The following is a 19,588-nucleotide window of genomic DNA, read 5'->3' as shown; positions in this document are numbered from 1 at the left end:
AGTTTGGGATTGAGGGAAATAAAACAAACTGTATATCACTACATTGTATACCTGTAAATTATATCTTATTGTACATCAACTATACATGAATAAAAAAGAAAAAAAAAACAAGGTCCTACTGTATAGCACAGGGAACTATATTCAATATCCTGTGATAAACCACACTGAAAAAGAATATAAAAAAGTATATAACTGAATCACTTTGCTGTACACCAGAAACTAACACATTATAAATCTACTATACTTCAATTTAAAAAATAACAAGGGATGAAAAATAAGATTATCAAAAAGATATGGCTGAACCCAAAATGAAAATAAATATATCCCTGAGTTAGAAACAATAAAAATTCAAAAGAATAAACCATACAGTACCTAAAATGGAGCACAGGGAATAAAGAATGGGAAAGATGGCTGGATACTGACTCTATAGCAGGCAAATGGTCAGAGAAGTTCAGCTCCCACAGGTAACAGCAACAGAACAGAACCAGGTTTGCTGCTTGACACCAAGAGGTGGGTATGGAAATAGAATTTGCACAGCTTGGATGGGGGGGTGGGGGGAGAAAGAAGATGTATGAAAAAGAATCAGGCTGGGTACATCCCTGGTGGCACAGTGGTTAAGAATATGCCTGCCAATGCAAGGGACATGGGTTCAATCCCTGGTCCGGGAAGATCCCACCTGCCACAGCGGAGCAACTGAGCCTGTGCCCCACAGCTACTGAGCCTGCGCTCTAGAGCCCGCGAGCCACAACTACTGAATCCCAAGCACCCCAGAGCCCATTCTCCACAACGAGAAGCCATTGCAATGAGAAGCCCACGCACTGCAACGAAGAGAAGCCTCTGCTCGCTGCAACTAGAGAAAGCCTGCACGCAGCAACGAAGACCCAAGGCAGCCAAAAATAATTTTTTTTAAGTTAAAAAAAAAAAAAAAAAGAATCAGGCTGAAAACCTATTACCTATAGCTATATAGCTCTACAGGAGCTCTGAGCCTGGAGAGGAAAGACAAAAATCCAGGCTCACAGCAAATTTAAAATTAACAATCATCCCTTAATATCAAATATCAAGCCAGTATTCACATCTCCCCAACTGCTGTGTAAATATTTTTTCAGTTATTCTGTATTGATTGATGTACAGTAAGTCCCCTACATACGAACCTCAGAGTTGCAAGCTTTCAAAGATGCCAACGTGCGTTCCATGAATGTCAGGCATGAGTGAAATGGCAGCTTGCCCTCCGTCTCCTATTGCTGACGATCCTTCAGCTCTACCATCTCCCCCCTCCTCTCCTCCTCCAGTCAATAACTCTTCTTGCCTCTTCACTCGATGCCAGTCCCTGTATGCCAGCTGTTATACTGTACCGCTGTACTTTTCAACATACTGTACCGTAAGATTTTAAATGTTTTATTTTTTGTGTGAAAAGTATTATAAACCTATTACAGTACAGTATTATATAGCTGATTGTGTTAGTTGGGTACCTAGGCTAACTTGGACTTATGAGCAAATTAGACTTGTGAACACACTCAGAACGGAACTCTTTCGTATGTAGAGGACTTACTGTATTTATCTCGTCTCCTTTCATTCATCATCCCTGTATCTTTTATTATTCACTTTCTTGCAATTCTTAGAATTTTGGGTTGGAAAAACCAGGCAGTTGTCCTGTAAAGATTCTCAGTATGAATTTTGTTGATGGCATCCCCATAGTGTTAACAAGTTTTTTTGGTGTTTTGTTTTTGTTTTGTCTTCTATTTCCTATAAACTGGTAGTTAAATTTAAAGGCTAGATCAGATTCAGGATTATAACCTGAGGGCAAGATTAAGGCACAGACAGCATGGCATACTTCCAAAACGATGTATCTAATATCTGGATATCTTTTTGGGATACTACCAACTATTGGTGAACTTTGCCTAGACATTATTCATTAGGAGATGCAAAATGGTGACAGTCTAAGCCTATCACTGAGACTTCCCTGGTGGCGCAATGGTTAAGAATCTGCCTATCAATGCAGGCGACACAGGTTCGAGCCCTGGTTCAGGAAGATCCCACCTGCCGCGGAGCACCTAAGCCTGTGTGCCACAACTACTGAGCCTGCACTCTAGAGCCCATAGCCAAAACTACTGAGCTCACGTGCCACAACTACTGAAGCCTGCAAGCCTAGAGCCTATGCTCCACAAAAGAGAAGCCACCGCAATGAGAAGCCTGCACACAATGAAGAGTAGCTACTAGAGAAAGCCCACACGCAGCAACGAAGACCCAACACAGCCAAAAAATATTTAATAAATAAATAAAGTCTATCAATCTTTATTAGAATACATCTATAGAAAGAAAATTCTCTTATTTGGTCACCCCAAGCTCCAATTCATATAAGGAAAGTAGGATAAATGCTTATTTTTCTTTATTTATCAAAACTGTCAAAATAATGAGTTAGCCCAACAGCAACTAAAGTATTTTTTTTAAGTTTTAGCATCATTACGGGCTCAAAGATTAAACATACTTGTTTCAGTTCATTAGTTATTTTCTTTACTGATGTTCAAACTGTCCCTTTTTTTTTCTTTTTTTTTTTTTTGCGGTACGCAGGCCTCTCACTGTTGTGGCCTCTCCCGTTGCGGAGCACAGGCTCCAGATGCGCGGGCCCAGCGGCCATGGCTCACGGGCCCAGCCGCTCCACGGCATGTGGGATCTTCCCGGACCGGGGCACGAACCCGTGTCCCCTGAATCAGCAGGCGGACTCTCAACCACTGCACCAGCAGGGAAGCCCCAAATTGTCCCTTTTTTTAAATGTATTTTTATTGAAGCACAGTTGAATTACAATATTGTGTTTATTACTGCTGTACAGCAAAGTGACTCAATTACACACATATATACATTCTTTTTCATATTCTCTTCCATTATGGTTTACCGCAGGATACTGAATATAGCTCCCTGTGCTATACAGGACCTTGTTGTTTATCCATTCTGTATATACCAGTTTGCATCTGCTAATCCCAAACTCCCAATCAAACCCTCTCCTACCCCCTTCCCACTTGGCAACCACCAGTCTATTCTCCATGCCCCTGTTTCTGTTCCCAAGATAGGTTGATTTGTGTCATATTTTAGATTCCACATATAAGTGATATCATATGGTATTTGTCTTTCTCTTCGACTTACTTCACTTAGTATGATAATCTCTAGTTGCATCCATGTTGCTGCAAATGGCATCATTTAGTTCTTTTTTATGGCTGAGTAGTATTCCATTGTATGTATGTACCACTTATTCTTTATCCATTCATCTGTCGATAGACATTCACGTTGTTTCCATGTCTTGGCTACTGTGAATAGTGCTGCTATGAACATAGGGGTAAGTGTATCTTGTATCTTTTTGAATTACAGTTTTGTCTGAATATCTGCCCAAGAGTGGGACTGCTGGATCATATGGTAATTCTTTTTTTAGTTTTCTGCAGAACTTCCATTCTGTTTTCCATAGTGGCTGCACCAACTTACATTCCCACCAACAGTGTAGGAAGCTTCCTTTTCTCCCCACCCTCTCCAGCATTTATTTGTAGACTTTTTAATGATGGCCATTCTGACCGGCATGAGGTGGTACCTCACTGTAGTTTTGATTTGCATTTCTCTAATAATTAGCAATGTTGAGCATCTTTTCATGTGCCTATGGGCCATCTGTATTTCTTCTTTGGAGAAATGTTATTAAGGTCGTCTGCCATTTTTCGATTGGGTTGTTTGTTTTTTTGTTGTCAAGTTGTATGAGCTGTTTGTGTATTTTAGAAATTAATCCCTTGTCAGTAGCATCATTTGCAAACATTTTCTCCCATTCTGTAGGTTGTCTTTTTGTTTTATGGTTTCCTTTGCTGTGCAAAAGCTTGTAAGTTTGATTAGGTCCCATTTGTTTACTTTGGCTTTTATTTCTATTGCCTTAGGAGACTGACCTAAGAAAACACTGGTACAATTTATGTCAAAGAATGTTTTGCCTATGTTCTCTTCTAGGAGTTTTATGGTATCATGTCTTATGTTTAAGTCTTTAAGCCATTTTGGGTTTATTTTTGTGTATGGTGAGAGGGCACATTATAACTTCTTTGATTTACATGTGGCTGTCCAACTTTTCCAACACCACTTGCTGGAGAGACTTTTTCCCATTGTATATTCTTTTTTTTTTGGCTGCTCCGCACCAACATGCGAGATCTTAGTTCCCCAACCAGGGATCAAACCTGCACCCCCTACAGTGGAAGCATGAAGTTCTAACCACTGGACCACCAGGGAATCCCCTCCCATTGTATATTCTTGCCTCCTTTGTCTTAGATTAATTGATCCTAGGTGTGTGGGTTTATTTCTGAGCTCTCTATTCTGTCCATTGATCCATATGCCTGTTTTTGTGCCAGTACCATGCTTTGTAGTATTGTCTGAAGTCTGGGATCGTTAAGCCTCCCAATTTGTTCTTTTTCTTCCGGATTGCTTTGGCAATTCTGGTCTTTTATGGTTCCATATGAATCTTAAAATTATTTGTTCTAGTTCTGTGAAAAAGGTCATGGGTAATTTGATAGGGATCACATTTAATCTATAGATTGCTTTGGGTAGTATGGCCATTTTAACAATATTAATTCTTCCAATCCAAGAGCATGGGATATCTTTCCATTTCTTTGTATCATCTTCAATTTCCTTTATTAATGTTTTACAGTTCTCAGCATATAAGTCTTTCACCTCCTTGGTGAGGCTTATTCCTAAGTATTTTATTTTTGGGGCTGCGATATTTAAAAGCATTGTTTTTTTTACATTCCCTTTCTGATATTTCATTGTTGGTGTAAAGAAACACAACCAATTTCTGTATGTTAATCTTGTATCCTGCTACCTTGCTGAATTCATTTATCAGTTCTAGTAGTGTTTATGTGGAGTCTTTAGGGTTTTCTATATATAGTATCATATCATCTGCATATAATGAAATTGTCCCCCTTTTGACCAATGGGATCTTATTCAGGATGGCTCCTAGGTTGTTTTGACACTACCCTCATAGTTTTTAGTTGCTCTATTGCTTTCTGACAAAACATTCTAGGGAAAAAAAAGAAACTGAAGTTGCTCTCCTGGCATTCTCACCTTTGTACAATCCCCTCCATTAAGTATGAGTGGGACCTGTGACTTGCTTCTAATCAGTAAAATATGACAAAAGTGACAGAATGTTAAAAATGATTACATATACACAGTTATATCACATAAGACTGTAACCCCTGTTAATAGGACACTCTTTCTCTCCCTTACTGGCTTTGAAGAAAGCAGCTGCCATGTTGTAAGCTGCCTGTGGAGAGGGTCATGAGGCAAGGAGCTAAGAACAGCCTCCCAGACAACAGCCAACAAGAAATTAAGGCTTTCAGTTGGGCACCCTCCAAGGAACTGGATGCTGCCAACAACCACATGAACTTGGAAGCAGATCTTTCCCCAGCTGAACCTCAGATGAGACCCCTGCCATGGACAACACCATAAGAGCAGTTTTGTGAAACCCTGTAGCAGAGGACCCAGTTAAGGGAGTGGTGCAAATGTGTGTTATTGTAAGCCTCTGAGCTTGTGGTACTATTGATAATTAATATATGCAGGCTCATCTCCTACATTTCCTGCCTGAGACTGGGAAAATGCCCATTCTGAGCACTAGTTTACTTTTATTGTGAAAAGGTATTTAAAGACCACAATGTGAGCATCAAGAGTGCTATTGGGGGGCTTCCCGGGTGGCGCAGTGGTTGAGAGTCCGCCTGCTGATGCAGGGGACACGGGTTCGTGCCCCGGTCCGGGAAGATCCCACATGCCACGGAGCAGCTGGGCCCGTGAGCCATGGCCGCTGAGCCTGCGCGTCCGGAGCCTGTGCTCTGCAATGGGAGAGGCCACAACAGTGAGAGGCCCGCGTACCGCAAAAAACAAAACAAAACAAAACAAAAAAGAGTGCTATTGGATTGGTCACTGTTTCTAGGCCTTTTAAGTCAACAGGGCCACAAAATGCATACATTTTAATAAGTTAAGTTACTGCATGAGTGCATACAGATGCTTCTACTCAAATTTAGTACTATAGGGTTTTTATTTAATATCACTACATCTGCTTTAGCAACATGGATACAATGTTGAAATTATCACACTAAGTGAAGTAAGTCAGAAAGAGAAAGGCAAATATCATGATATCACTTATATGTGGAATCTAAAATATGACACAGATGAACCTATCTATGAAATAGAAACAGAATCACAGACATAGAGAAGAGACTGGTGGTTGCCATGGGGGAGGGGGTTGGGGGAGGGAGGAGTAGTGGGAGGTTGGGGTTAGCAGATGTAAGCATTTATATATAGAATGGGTAAACAAGGTCCTACTGTATAGCACAGAGAACTATATTCAATATCCTAGGATAAAAATCACAACAAAGGAATATATTTTTAAAAAGAATGTATATATATATATATATGTATAACTGAATCACTGTGCTGTACAGCAGAAATTAACACAACATTGTAAATCAACTATACTTCAATTTTAAAAATGGGATTTCCCTGGCAGTCCAGTGGTTAAGGCTTCGCCTTCTAATGCAGGGGGTGCAGGTTTGATCCCTAGTCGGGGAGCTGAGATCCCACATGGCTTGTGGCCAAAAAACCAAAACAGAAGCAATACTGTAACAAATTCAATAAAGTCTTTAAAAAATGCTCCACATCAGAAGTATTAAAAAAAAAAAACTACATCTACTTTAAATAATGCTAAAAGTTTGTTTTCAACAAAACCAATATAGTCACTCATTTCAATTAGCCCACAATAAACACATTACACAGTACTGAAATACAACATATACACTGCCACCAAAATTACGATTATAATAGTTCAAGACTTGTTTTCCTTCTTTGCCATCCTTCCTGCACTCTCTTCCCAGGGTCTATTCCAGGGGGGAATATCATCAGTCAGTCAAGTCATTGTCTTTTAAAGTCACTTGGCCTAGTTTCACTCTGGTGTCCACCAAGTGAATACATGTAAAATTCATTTATTTTGTTTTACTTTTAATTTTTAGAGACCTAAGAAAATTTTTTAATAATTATGTAAAACATTTACATGGCTCCAAAGTCAGGTCTAAAAAAAAAGGAAAATTCAGAACATAAATAGTGTAGTGCTCTTCTACACTATGTTCCTCTCCCCCATAACAAACTGTCATTTTTTTTTAGATTTCATTCAATACTCTTCTAAATATGAACTTGCGCTCTTGCTCCCTCTCTCTCTCTACATATATATATACACACACACATACACACACACAAACACACACACACATCCTTATCTCCCTCTTTCTCAGTACGATTTCATATTAGAAACACTTCTTTCCACCTTGCATTTTTCTTTTAACTGTCCCAGAACAAACCTAGTTTGCAACTAGAGGAAGAGTGGGCCAGATAGAAACGGTTAAAAATAAATAAATAATTTGGAGGTGGGGGTGGGAATAATCACTGAGAAAAGGGTAAAAAAAAAAAAAACTCCACTTAAAATGAACTTAATAAACCAATAATCCAAAACATAGGAAGAAATCTAATGATGAGGGGGGGAAAAAACCAATAAAAACATGAATTCACACCAGACGGTGTTAGTTTTATGAAACAGCCTGACAAAAAAATTTTTTTATTTTATTTATTTTATTTTATTTTATTTTTGGCTGCGTTGGGTCTTCGTTGCTGCGCGCGGGCTTTTCTCTGGTTGCGGAGAGTGGGGCCACTCCTCGTTGCGGTGCACGGGCTTCTCATTGCAGTGGCTCCTCTTGTTGTGGAGCACAGGCTCTAGGCATGCGGGCTTCAGTAGTTGTGGCGCATGGGCTCGGTCGTTGTGGCTCACAGGCTCTAGAGCACAGGCTCAGCAGCTGTGGCGCACGGGATTAGTTGCTCCGCAGCATGTGGGATCTTCCCAGACCAGGGCTCGAACCCATGTCCCCTGCACTGGCAGGCGGATTCTTAACCACTGCGCCACCAGGGAAGCCCTGACAAAAATTTTTAAATTTGAACATGTTGAAGATGTCCGAGAGATAAAGGAATCTTTTTATAAAATAGCACAACGGTTATAAAACAAAAACAGAGAACTGAAACAGGCAGGTATATATGAAAAAGCAATTTCAAATCTAAGAAATGAAAATTGTAAATAGTGGCATGTAGACTCAATAGACAGAATAAACTCTAGGCTGGACAGTAGCAGAGGGAAAAAGTAAATTGCTACACTGTACCAAATTCACCTGGTATAAGGCATAGAAAAAATTTTTTTTAAAAACTGAAAGAGCAATTAAAATACACAGAGGATAAACTAAAAGACTCCAACATAGCTCTACCGAAAGAGAAGAAAAGTAAAAATAACAGAAGCAATATTTAAATAGCTGAGAATTTTCCAAAACTGAAGAAAGATCTGATTCCTCAGATTATATGTATACTCTGAGTATTAGTTGGATATAGAGAAATAGGTCCACAGTCACAGTGCACTACCGTAAAACTGCAAAATACCAAGCACAAAGAGCTGCAACTTTAAGAAAACAACTAACCAGACTACTTCACAACAAATGTCCATAACAACTTAAGAAAACCACATGCGAACACTGGCATCCCTGAAATATGTACAAATCTATAATGTCATATGGGGGTTGGGGGAGAGTGAACACTTCAAAGTTTACTAGATAACTATCCATACCTTAACATTCTTACATAATTATTTACCTATGACTCTAAAAGCAAGGTGTGGACAATACATAATACTAGTAACTCAAAGATTTATTTCAAAGTATCTACTAAATTCACACATTTTAGTCCTTAAAAAAAAAACTGAAATGCTAAGTAGTGGAACTTTGGAGAAAAGAAAACAGCAGCATAGAAGGGAAGAAACAAAAATCAATTCCTGGGAAAACAATTGTGAAAGGCAACATTGAACTTTATACCACACCATGCAAGAATACCTTTATAACCTTGAGGTAGGAAAGGATTTCTTAAACAAGACACAAAGTACAAACCATAAAAGGGAAATCCTGAGAAATTCAACTAAATTAAAATGTTTAACTTTTATTAACAAAGAAACTATACAAAAGTGAAAACAAGCCACAAAATGGGAAAAGACATTTGTGATACATGATCCACAGAGAATTAGTATTCAGAACATATAAAGAACTCCTATCAAAAAGAAAAACAAACCCAACAGCCATTTCTGAGAAAAGGAAACAAAAATGGCCAGGAAACATTTGAAAAGACATCTCCCCTCAGTAGGCAGAAATGCACAAACGACACGGTATCAATTCAACCCAACAAGCTGTCTAACTTTAGTATTTACCAACATCAAGTACAGCAGACCTTTGAACAACACGGGAGTGAAATGTGAGGGTCTTATACACAGAATTTTTTCAATAGTAAATACTACAGTACTACACAACGTGCAGTTAGTTTAATCTGCGGATGCCAAACCATGGATCAAGAGAAACAGGGGATATGGAGGGCCAACTATAAATTATAGGCAGAATTTCAACTGCACAGAGGTCAGCATCCCGAACTCCACCGAGTTGTTCAAGGGTCAACTGTATAGACCAGAATGTGGAGCCATCACATGTATACACTAGTGAGGAGAATAAACAGGTACAATTATATTGGAAAACAACTCAGCACTACCTACAGTAAAGCTGAAAATGTACCTCTCCTACAATTCAGCAATTCCACTCCTAGCTAGGTATAAGGTCCAACACAATTTACTCAAACTGCAAATCTCAACGTTAGTGGGTAGCAAAAATCAACTTAGTGGGTCTTGATTAGCATCCTTATTCTTAATGAAACAAACTAGTAACACGTGTTTTTTTCTCCAAGAAACTTTGTTACATATGTATACATCTGATAATGTATTGAGTCTCATGATGTAAAATTTCTTATTGTAAGGAGTAACAAAAAAGTTTTTAAAACACGATACTAGAGACAGTAGGGATGCAAGTGCACCAAGAGACCTATACAAGGTATTCATAGCAGAACTGTTTATAACAGCAAAAGAAAACTGGAAACTACCTAAATTCCCATCAACAGATAATAAACAAAGTGGCAAATATACATACAATGAAATTCCAGGTAGAAGTGAAAGTGAATGAATTAGAGCTATATACAAGATGGTGGAAGAATATTTGGACAATAAAGTTGAGAAAAAGGAAGTTGCAAATAAACTCATACAGAAGGATCCCATTTATAGCGTTCAAAAACAAAACAGAAAAAAGATACAAAAAGGGATTATACACCACAGTAACTGAAACTATACCCAGAAATGAAAATACCAAATTATATGAGAAGCTCACTTCACAGAAATCATGTTCAGCCAACCTGAGATATCCAGGTTAGGAAAACTATGTAAAATAATTATAGAACACATTTCAAATGAACATGACTTCCCAATAAACTAATCAAGTACAGGCCAGAAGCACACAAATGAATTCAACCTGTGCATGGATATTAAAATTTTAAGGGACTTCCCTGGTGGCACAGTGGTTAAAAATCCGCCTGCCAACTCAGGGGACATGGGTTCAAGCCCTGGTCCGGGAAGATCCCACATGCCGCGGAGCAACTAAGCCCATGCGCCACAACTACTGAGCCTGCACTCTAGAGCCCGCGAGCCACAACTACTGAGCCCGTGTGCCACAACTAATGAAGCCCGCACACCTAGAGCCCGTGCTCCACAACAAAAGAAGCCACTGCAATGAGAAGCCCAAGCACCGCACGAAGAGTAGCCCCCGCTCGCCGAAACTAGAGAAAGCCTGCGCACAGCAACAAAGACCCAACGCAGCCAAAAATAAATAAATAAAAATAAATTTATTTTTAAAAAATTTAAGGAAACATTTTAAATGTTCAACAACATACCATTCAGAACATTGGAGTGCTTTCAAAGTACAGCCTAAGCTTGTTCAAATTTACTTCAAAGGTAACTAGATGTATACATATGCAATCACTAAATAATTTATGTATATATTGCACTCAGAACACTTACATTGCTGATCAACAAGATTAACTAGTACTAAGAAGTACTTTTGCTGAAATTCGTGCATTAAATTTTGTTTTCCATCCCACTCCCAAGAGTAAACCAGAAACCCTTATTCTTGAAGTCTCACTTTTCATGGCATTGCACGTAAATCAACTAGCCACGCTACTGGAGAAGGCGGATGGCACAAATGACAAGTAAAGCAACTGGCAAAATTAGCAGTAATCCAAGTCAGGAAGATTCAAATTCTAGTCTCAAGTTTGTTTGTTTGAATACATGCAAATTTTAACATTAGTTTGACTTTCTCATGATCTGTTTAATCAGTGGTGTCTGAAAGGAATGATACAACTTTCCTAAGTCATTATTTAAGCCTTAAAGGAACGTATTACATGCCTTTTTGTATTTGGACAATGCTTTTTTTAATCATTATTTCTTACTCCAGATCTGTCATTTAAATATGGCTAGATATGGAGAGTTCCTTAAAATACGTGATATATCTAGCTCCTCACTTATATAATTGCCATGTAGGTAATTTATAGTTAAGTTATGAAGTACTTTCTCAGAAAAATGAAAACTGTGAACTGAAATAATTACATAATATTTCCTATTAAAGTATTCATATTTGAAAAAAAAAATGACAAGTAAAGCAGAAGGCTCAATGAGTCCCAATCATTTTCAAACATCAGGCAATTGATTCATTCATTAAACTGAGCACTACCTAAGTGCGAGAAATATAGTTCACAGTGGTGAGCAAGAAAGTTCCCACCTCATAGTGCTTATATTCTTAGAGGTGAAACAGATATCAAGCATATATTATAATGTTAGGTAATAACTGATCATGCAGTGAAGAAAAATAAGGCTGAGACAAAGAATAAAGAGAACATTCATTTTGGTGATCAGGGTTGGCCTTTCTGAAATAACCACTGAGCAATGCCTACAAGATCACACGGCAGTGAAACTCATAATGCAAATACACAGGAATTCAGACTGAAAAAAATTTCTTGTAAATTAAAAAGATCATAGTCTACCTATTGCTCTCTCTATAAAACACTTTATAGCATTTGGTTTTACTATTTTCTCTCCTTGGAAAACTTTAAGTTCTCAAATTTAAGTCACCAGCTTTAAGAGTTAATCCTCTAACTCCAGGGGAAAGAAATCTTTATAACCTTAATGTAGCTTTCTAATATCTAACATCAGACAATTGCACATGGACAGTGCCTTACTCTTTTTTCAGATAGCATTCTTACGAAACAGCTCACTGTATGAGAATGGGCTCTAGAGTCAGAATATCTAGTTCAAATTCAGGTTCTTCCTTTTATTTGCTCTGTGTCTTTGGACAAATTATTTAACCTGCCTTCCTCATTTCCACCAAATACTATCTATCTCATAAGGTTGCAGAGAGGATAAATATGATACTGTACATAAAGTATTTACAAAGCCTTACAACAAATAAGCACTCTAATGTTAGCTATCACTTATGTAGCAACTACTAAGATAATATAAGCAAGGCAAATGAGTTTCCTGCACGTAAATCCACACATACAGTAAGTGGTATTAACTAGCAAAGCCAAATTCAAACCCAAGTTCTTCAGACTCCCTAGCACCCACGCTCTTTCCACTTACACCACACATTATATAATTAAAGACCTGAGCAATAAAAAACTTGCACAAACCTTAGAATTAATAAGGTCTAAGACCTGTAGGTCTCCTAACTACTGACTTCCAGACCAGACTATTTCCTTGGCAACTTAAATGACTCATGTGTAAGAATAAATAATGATCATCCCACATTTTCCAGTGAGAATGTAGCATAACATCAGGTCTCTTGACAGACAATGTAATTACTAAAAATCATATAAGTTCTGATAACTAATTGCAGATGTCACTCAGAACCAAAAATAAAGAAATGTGGATAAATGACATTCTCCTCTAGTAATGGCAGGCAGCTAGGATCCTATGGCCCCCATGAAAACTATTCAATATGGAAGCTATCTTAAAGGACCTCTCACTGGATTAAATGACATTTCTCCCCTTCGTTAAAAATACATGGGCTAGTGTATACAGAAAGCTAAATGCTTCTGGCTAGCAACCTACTCACCTATACATTTGCTTATTTCTATAAATCGATTAAACGACGGAATAAAGACAAAGCTGTTATTTCTACGAAAACTAAGTTAAATCCTTTGGAAGGCCTTGATAAGGAATGGAAAAATCTAGAATGATTTTGAAGTTCGAATGTTTCATTACACTAAAAAAAAAGCAATACTAGAAATTACAGACAATGCTTTTAAGGAATGATGTATAGAAAAAAGATCAGGAGACCCCCTACTCAGAGACAAGAGATGGATCCAAATTAAGAGAGGCAAATAAAAGTAAAAGTAAATGCTTAAAATTAAAACAAAGTGCACAGATACCTCGAGTTCTTGCTTTAACCAACTTTTAAAATTACCTAATGGTCCTAATCACGTGGGGCAGGTAAGACGGTCTCTGCCACATTCAAACATCACTCCCTCCACCAAGGGGTTCCCAAAGGTTCCCTGTCACTCTTCTGCTCTCTGACTGCTCCTAGGAAAGGAGCAAACTGAAAACTACATGTGTCCAAAAATGAGGTATGCATCACAGTTTAAAAAAAAAAACAAAAAACTGCAGGATAAAGATTTTAATTCACTTGTAATGAACACATCTTTAATAAATCTTTATTGAGCACCTGTTATGTGCCAAGCACTGCCCTAAACCCTTAGAATCCATCAATAAACAAAATGAGACAAAAAGCCCTGTCCTCATGGAGGTTACATTATAGCGTACGTCCGGGGGCAGAGAGAAGAGATAATAAACACGATCAACAAGGAAATTATATAGTTTGTTGAAAGGTGACAATTGCTATGTAAAACAGAACAGGGTACAGAGATCATAAGTAGGAAGTGCAGCTTTAAATAGAAGGCAGACCATTTTGAAAAACATTTCAAGAGCAAAGATTTGAAGGAGACAAGGCAATCAGTCATGTAGATACCTTACAGAAAAAATGATTGAAGGAGGGGTAACAGCCAGTGTAAAGGCTCTAAGACAGCTGAAATAAGCAGGAGGCAGAGTAGTAGCTAACTTAGGAGAGATAAGGGAGGATGGGAAGAGTAGGAGTATCCAGATTCTTAAGACCTTGTAGACCATAAGTACTTTGGATTTTACTCTGCATATGAGAAGTCACTGCAGGGTTTTGAGGAAAGAAGTGGTATGATCTGGTTGCTCTGTTGAAAAAGACTGTAGAGAGCCAGGATAGAAGCAGAGAAACCCATTAGGAGGTTAACTGCAGAAATCTAGGCAAGAGAGAGAAGATTGGTTTGGACTAGCCTAATGAGCAATGGAGGTGGTAAGAAGTGATTTGATTCTGGATATATTTTCAAGGTAAGATTGAGCCAAGAATGCCAAGTATGAATGAGATAAGTCAGGGATGACTCCATTTTTCTTTTCACCTGAATATGGGATAGAGCTGCCATCTAATAAGATGGATTAGCCTGCACCTACGGCAGGTTTAAAGAGGAACATGGAATTTTAGTTTGAGTTTACTACTTTGCATCCAAACAGAAATTCAGAACAGGTCGTACAGAATACAGGAGGTAAGTCTGGGCTGTAGATATAAAAATGGAAGCCATCAGCATATAAGTATTTAAAGCCATGACACTGGATGAGATCACCAGAGGAGTATAAAAAGAAAAGTGAACCAAGGATTGAGCACTTCAAGAATGAAAACGAATCATAAACAGAGAATGAGCAGAGCAATTAGTGAGAAGAGAAACCCAAAAAGCAATGTCCTGGAAGGAGGGGAGTATACACAATTCATTTAAGTTCCACTTAGTGTACAAATCACTTTGCTGAAACTAGACTTGAGGTTAGAAGTTCTTAATTAGCCTGTAGTAGTTAAGGTGATAGGTAAAATACTAAAGCACTTTTTTAAAAGGAGGTCACTTCTTACACATTTCCTAGGAATATTAGATTTCCTACTGGAGTCATTACTAAATCTATTCTTAGTACTAAAAGTATACTATTTTGCCTATTTTATCTTTTTAAGATAAAACCAATTTAAAAACGTATACCATTTTAAAAATTAATTTTAAAAGCCTAAGTAACACTGCAATCAAACTCAAAGACCGAAAAAAACATTTAAACACCAATTCAACACCCTGGCATGCAAACAGTTATAAATTGTCATTACTTTTCTCTTTCTAGAGCTCAGATACAGAAGGTTAAGTTAAATCAAACTCCTAGTTATGGTACTACAGGTTTTTCCCCTTTCTGTTTAATTTTCTGTTTATAGAAAAAAATAGCTTATATGCTTATCTAAACCAATGTTTAACCTGTGCTTTGTACATAAACTACATTTTTAAGATGAGAACACCCAAAGTCATGTTCACAAAAACTGAAAGAGGAAGCAATGAAACTCAACTTTATTTATGCATAAAAGTGATCACTTCTAAAGAAACAATTACTTGCTTCTAGCCTCTAAGTATCCTCTGGATTTACCTTCAAAATAACTAAAAACATAAACAGTACACAGAAAAAGCAGCTTGTAAGATGTTATCCTCAAACGTTCGAATGTTCTTGAAAAGCAGTTTCTCTTCATTTCCTTTTTACACATTAGGTCAGATTCCTAAGAAACCCATACCATTACGTTTATTAACAAATTTTTTACAAAGTATTGTGAGATCTTTTAGATTAAAACTTTCTTTGCTATAAAAAATTATAATAAGTTTGCAATTAAAAATACACCTTCCATACATTTCAAGTAAAATTCAAGATAAGTTACCAACAGTATCAATCTTAACACAAGTCCTTTAAAGTTAAGCCTCAAAAAAGCCTTCACTTCTCAGGCCCTTTATGAAAGTCATAGTGACTGTCCTTTAACATCTAATTATTAAAATATTCTCCCCACTAAAAGCAGGTTAAAGCCTACAAACTGGAAAGAGGCTTGGAGTGAGAGACAGATGAAAACGCTTGCATCAAGCACAAGAGACTGATATTAAAGGAGGATACAGAAAAAACTAAACTGGAAACAAATTCATAAATTAATGGCTCTTCATGATGTTGATCCTGAGCCATCAAAAAAGGGTTATATAATACTCAATATCCTTTGTAACTTTAAAGTGTTTAATATTTTTAAGAAAAAATTTCATCAGGCTTTGTTATATTTTCAGTATGAATCTCACAAAGGTAAATAGAACACTTCACTCTCTAAGTGCACCTGATAAGAGTTGGTTACACTGCTAAGGCTGCAAAATTAGAAGAGACATTTCTAACTCAATGTTGGGGGGAGGAGAAGAGGGGTGAATTAATGAATTTTCCTTAGACTCTACAAACAATAAACCCAGTTATTTCTTGTTAGATCCCTGAACAAGAGGATGTGGGGAGTCGAGGGCGGGAGGGGGCTTGTTTATCAAAGAACACATTAAATATTAAAGTATTTATAGCAAAGTATGTCTACCCAAAACACAGAGCAACTCAAGAGTACTCCAGTGTTATTCTTGGGACAATCATAACAGTCTCATCAGCAACTACTTTAGCCAGACTGGAGACAGTAATGCCATTCACCTGCCAGGTGAAGTAAGGAGAAGTGCAACCTAATTAACCAAGAATTCAAACTTTAAGACAATTCCTACACAATTCAGAGTGCTTAGTTCACCCCAAGGTGTTTACCTTTAGCAGGCTACGGGTGTCTAAATTTCTCAAGGGTTTCCACAAAGCGCCTCAAAAAAAAGCACAACTTTGAACAGTTAACTTCAACTGCAGCTTTTTAAACAGTGCTTATTCAGATACCTGCTAAGGAATCCTTTCTGGAATAGGCGCAACCAAGAATTTAGATTCCTGCTTCCTCCCACAAGGAAGAGCTAAGATTAAACAGCCCGCTCTTGAACCTAATCAGGGTGCAGCTGGCCGAGGTTAGGATGCCGCTCCCCGCGTCTGGGGATGCCGGTCTCTGGTACACATGCTGCCTCACGACCGACGCGCGGTGCTGCACATGCCACAGCAGTTGTCGGACTACCGTACGACTTTTCTAGGCTGCCGGTTGGGTTTTCTGCCGAGGTCCCCAACGCCAAAAATCTCATTGTTGGAAACTGAAGGGGGGAGGGGGAATCAGTAAGGAAGACACACCCCTCAGGGAGAGGAAGGATAACTTCCCCCGTCTCGAGAGCGGTCCACAGATTTTTCCAAACTCTGCCCACATGCTGCTTTCCCATGCCCAACCGCCCCTCTTTAGGACCCGGGGGCGAGCACAGGGCGGCGGGAGGGGGCACTAGAAGGGCCGAACGCCGCTTCCCCAAGTACCCCGAGAGCGGCGAGGGCTGAATTCCAGCATGGCGTAAGCGTGGCCCAGCTCCCGCCCAGGGAGGCCTCCGGGGACGCGCTCCCTCCGTCCACGGGCCGAGGAGGCGGTAATCCGCCTTCCTTCCCGGGGGCCCTGACGCCCGGCTAAAAATAGGTGCCTCGGTCACCCCAGGGCCCTCTCCGGCCGACCTCGCCCTCGGGAAACGTCCTCGGACGAGACGCCGCGGCGGAACCGGGGTCGGGCCCGCGGCGGCCCGGCGAGGCCGAGAGACCGCTCGGAGCCCGCCCGCCTCGATGGCCCGGCCCAAGCAGGAGCCCAGCAGCGGCGCCCCAGCGCCCGAGGCCTACCCGGCGGGGACGGCGGCGAGCGGTGTCCCGGCCCCAGGGCCGCGCCCCCCCCCCCCGCCCGACGCGGCCCTCCCGTCTGCCTGGGACCCCGCGGCCGGCGCAACCCTCCCCTCTCCGCGGTCCCCGCGGCCCGCTCTCCCTTACCCTGCGCGGCCGGGGAAGGATGCCGGAAAGACGCAGCGGCGCCGGCAGTACAGCCCGGGCCGCCTGCTCCGAGTGGCCGCCGCCGCCGCCGCCGCCGCAGTAGCTCAGGTGCCGTCGCGCCGCCCGGCAGGAAACGGGCGGTTTTGGGGCGGGGCGGCCCCGGCACGTCCCGGCGTCTGGGCCGGCAGTGCCCGGAGACCGGCCCCTTAAAGGGACAGGCGTCGCCGCCTCGGCCCCCGCGCGCTCGGGTTAAGTCCCAGCTTCCGGCGGGTTCGGGATTCCGGGGCTTTCCTCCCGAGATAACATCCCGCAGCTAGGTAGAAGGTGGGCGCTCTGGGGCTCGAGGCGCAGTGGAATTCCCTTCGTGCGGGAGCCCTGCTCTCTCTGTCTCTCTCTGTCCTTCCCCCAAAGCTGGTTTCGTCTTGCACGGCCCTCCAACCTGGCCCCTCAGACTGGAGTTTTTTTCTCTTCTTTATAATTTTCTTTTTTTGAATTTTTGAATTTTATTTTATTTATTTTTTTATACAGCAGGTTCTTATTAGTTATCCATTTTATACATATTAGTGTATATATGGATTTTTTTTTTAAACTTTAAGCAAATGGTACTCGATTTCACCCAGCCCTCCCAGATTCCTCCCCAGAAATCACTAGAAAACGAAATCATCCGTTCCTCTGTCTCCAGAGTTTCTCTCTGAATTCTCCTTCGGGCAACCCTGGAGCCAAAGAGAGAGAGAAATTTTAAACGGACCCAAATAAATTGTGTGCAAATATTGTGAAGCTGTTCTGTCTGCCAGCCGATGGCCATTCATTAAGCCCAGGTAAATAATTGTAAGCTGCAGAGGAAAGGAAAGGTTGGCCAGAATCCCTGCTTATTAGTTTGCTCTTGCTAAAAGAATGATAGCTATCTTCCTGGTCCACTGGCAAACGAGATGTGTTTATTACTTACTGCTTATCAATCTCTTGCAGAATGCTAGGCATTGTCCAGAACATATACAAAACACCTACAGGCTCTCCTCAAATGTTATGAGAGCTCAAAATAATTCAAAACCTTTTAGAGGGTGGATAGAGACACATAAAATTAGGACTCATCACTAACACCTCCCGGTACATACTGACAAAGGGGAACAAGACCAATTTTTAAGTAATGAACGTCAGAACAGTTCCTACACCACCAGGGTCACCTTTATATGGGCTGGCTAAAAATGTACTGTACATCTGTATTCTAATTATTTTTTGTCAGAGCTTTCTAGAGCACCTCCAAAGTACACATGAAAACTGAACAGTATGTGGTAGCCTGAGATGTTGAGAATTCTGCCAGTCTTCAGCCACTGTGTTCTCCAATGATGCATTCTGTCTTATTTTAACTCCAGAAGCTCCACCCTCTTTTTTCTTTCTCAGTAGGGTTACTCAGCACCTCAGCGGTTCCAGTGCCCTCAAAGCAATCTATCTCTAAACCTCTGGCTGTCTCCTGAGCCTGTGATAAAGGATCCAGCTTCACTGAAGAGGGTAGCCATTAGTCTCAATACAAAGAGGGGAAATGTATCATTCCTATAAAGGAGTTTAAGGACCCTTGATTAGCCTACAAACAACCATCTAATTTCCTCTGGTTGGTACTAAAGCAGATTTTAGGTTAGAATTTTAAAATTCTATCATTTTTATGATTTCAGTAAAACCTCAGTGTCATTTTAGAAACAGTAATTTTTAGGTACATTTGTACATAAGACAAGAAGTGGATGGAACTTAGGGACATGTTTACCCTAAATATACCACTTCTTGGGCTTCCCTGGTGGCACAGTGGTTGGGAGTCCGCCTGCCGATGCA

The 19,588-nt window shown here is 40.1% G+C and overlaps 1 protein-coding gene across 1 annotated transcript in view; it reads right to left on the bottom strand.

Annotated features, from left to right (window-relative positions):
- KTN1 (kinectin 1) overlaps positions 1 to 17,914 on the bottom strand; it is a 138,840-nt gene extending 120,926 nt beyond the window's left edge. Inside the window, exon 1 of the mRNA XM_024133698.3 lies at positions 17,768 to 17,914. The gene's annotated coding sequence lies outside the window, so the exon portion shown is untranslated. The remainder of the gene's footprint in view (positions 1 to 17,767) is intronic.
- Positions 17,915 to 19,588: the final 1,674 nt, after the last annotated feature.

The sequence above is a fragment of the Physeter macrocephalus genome, chromosome 11, assembly GCF_002837175.3.
Source record: "Physeter macrocephalus isolate SW-GA chromosome 11, ASM283717v5, whole genome shotgun sequence".
In the NCBI taxonomy this organism is placed as follows: Eukaryota; Metazoa; Chordata; class Mammalia; order Artiodactyla; family Physeteridae; genus Physeter; species Physeter macrocephalus.
Note: the sequence above shows the minus strand (reverse complement) of the source record. Positions and strands in the feature narration are given on the sequence as shown.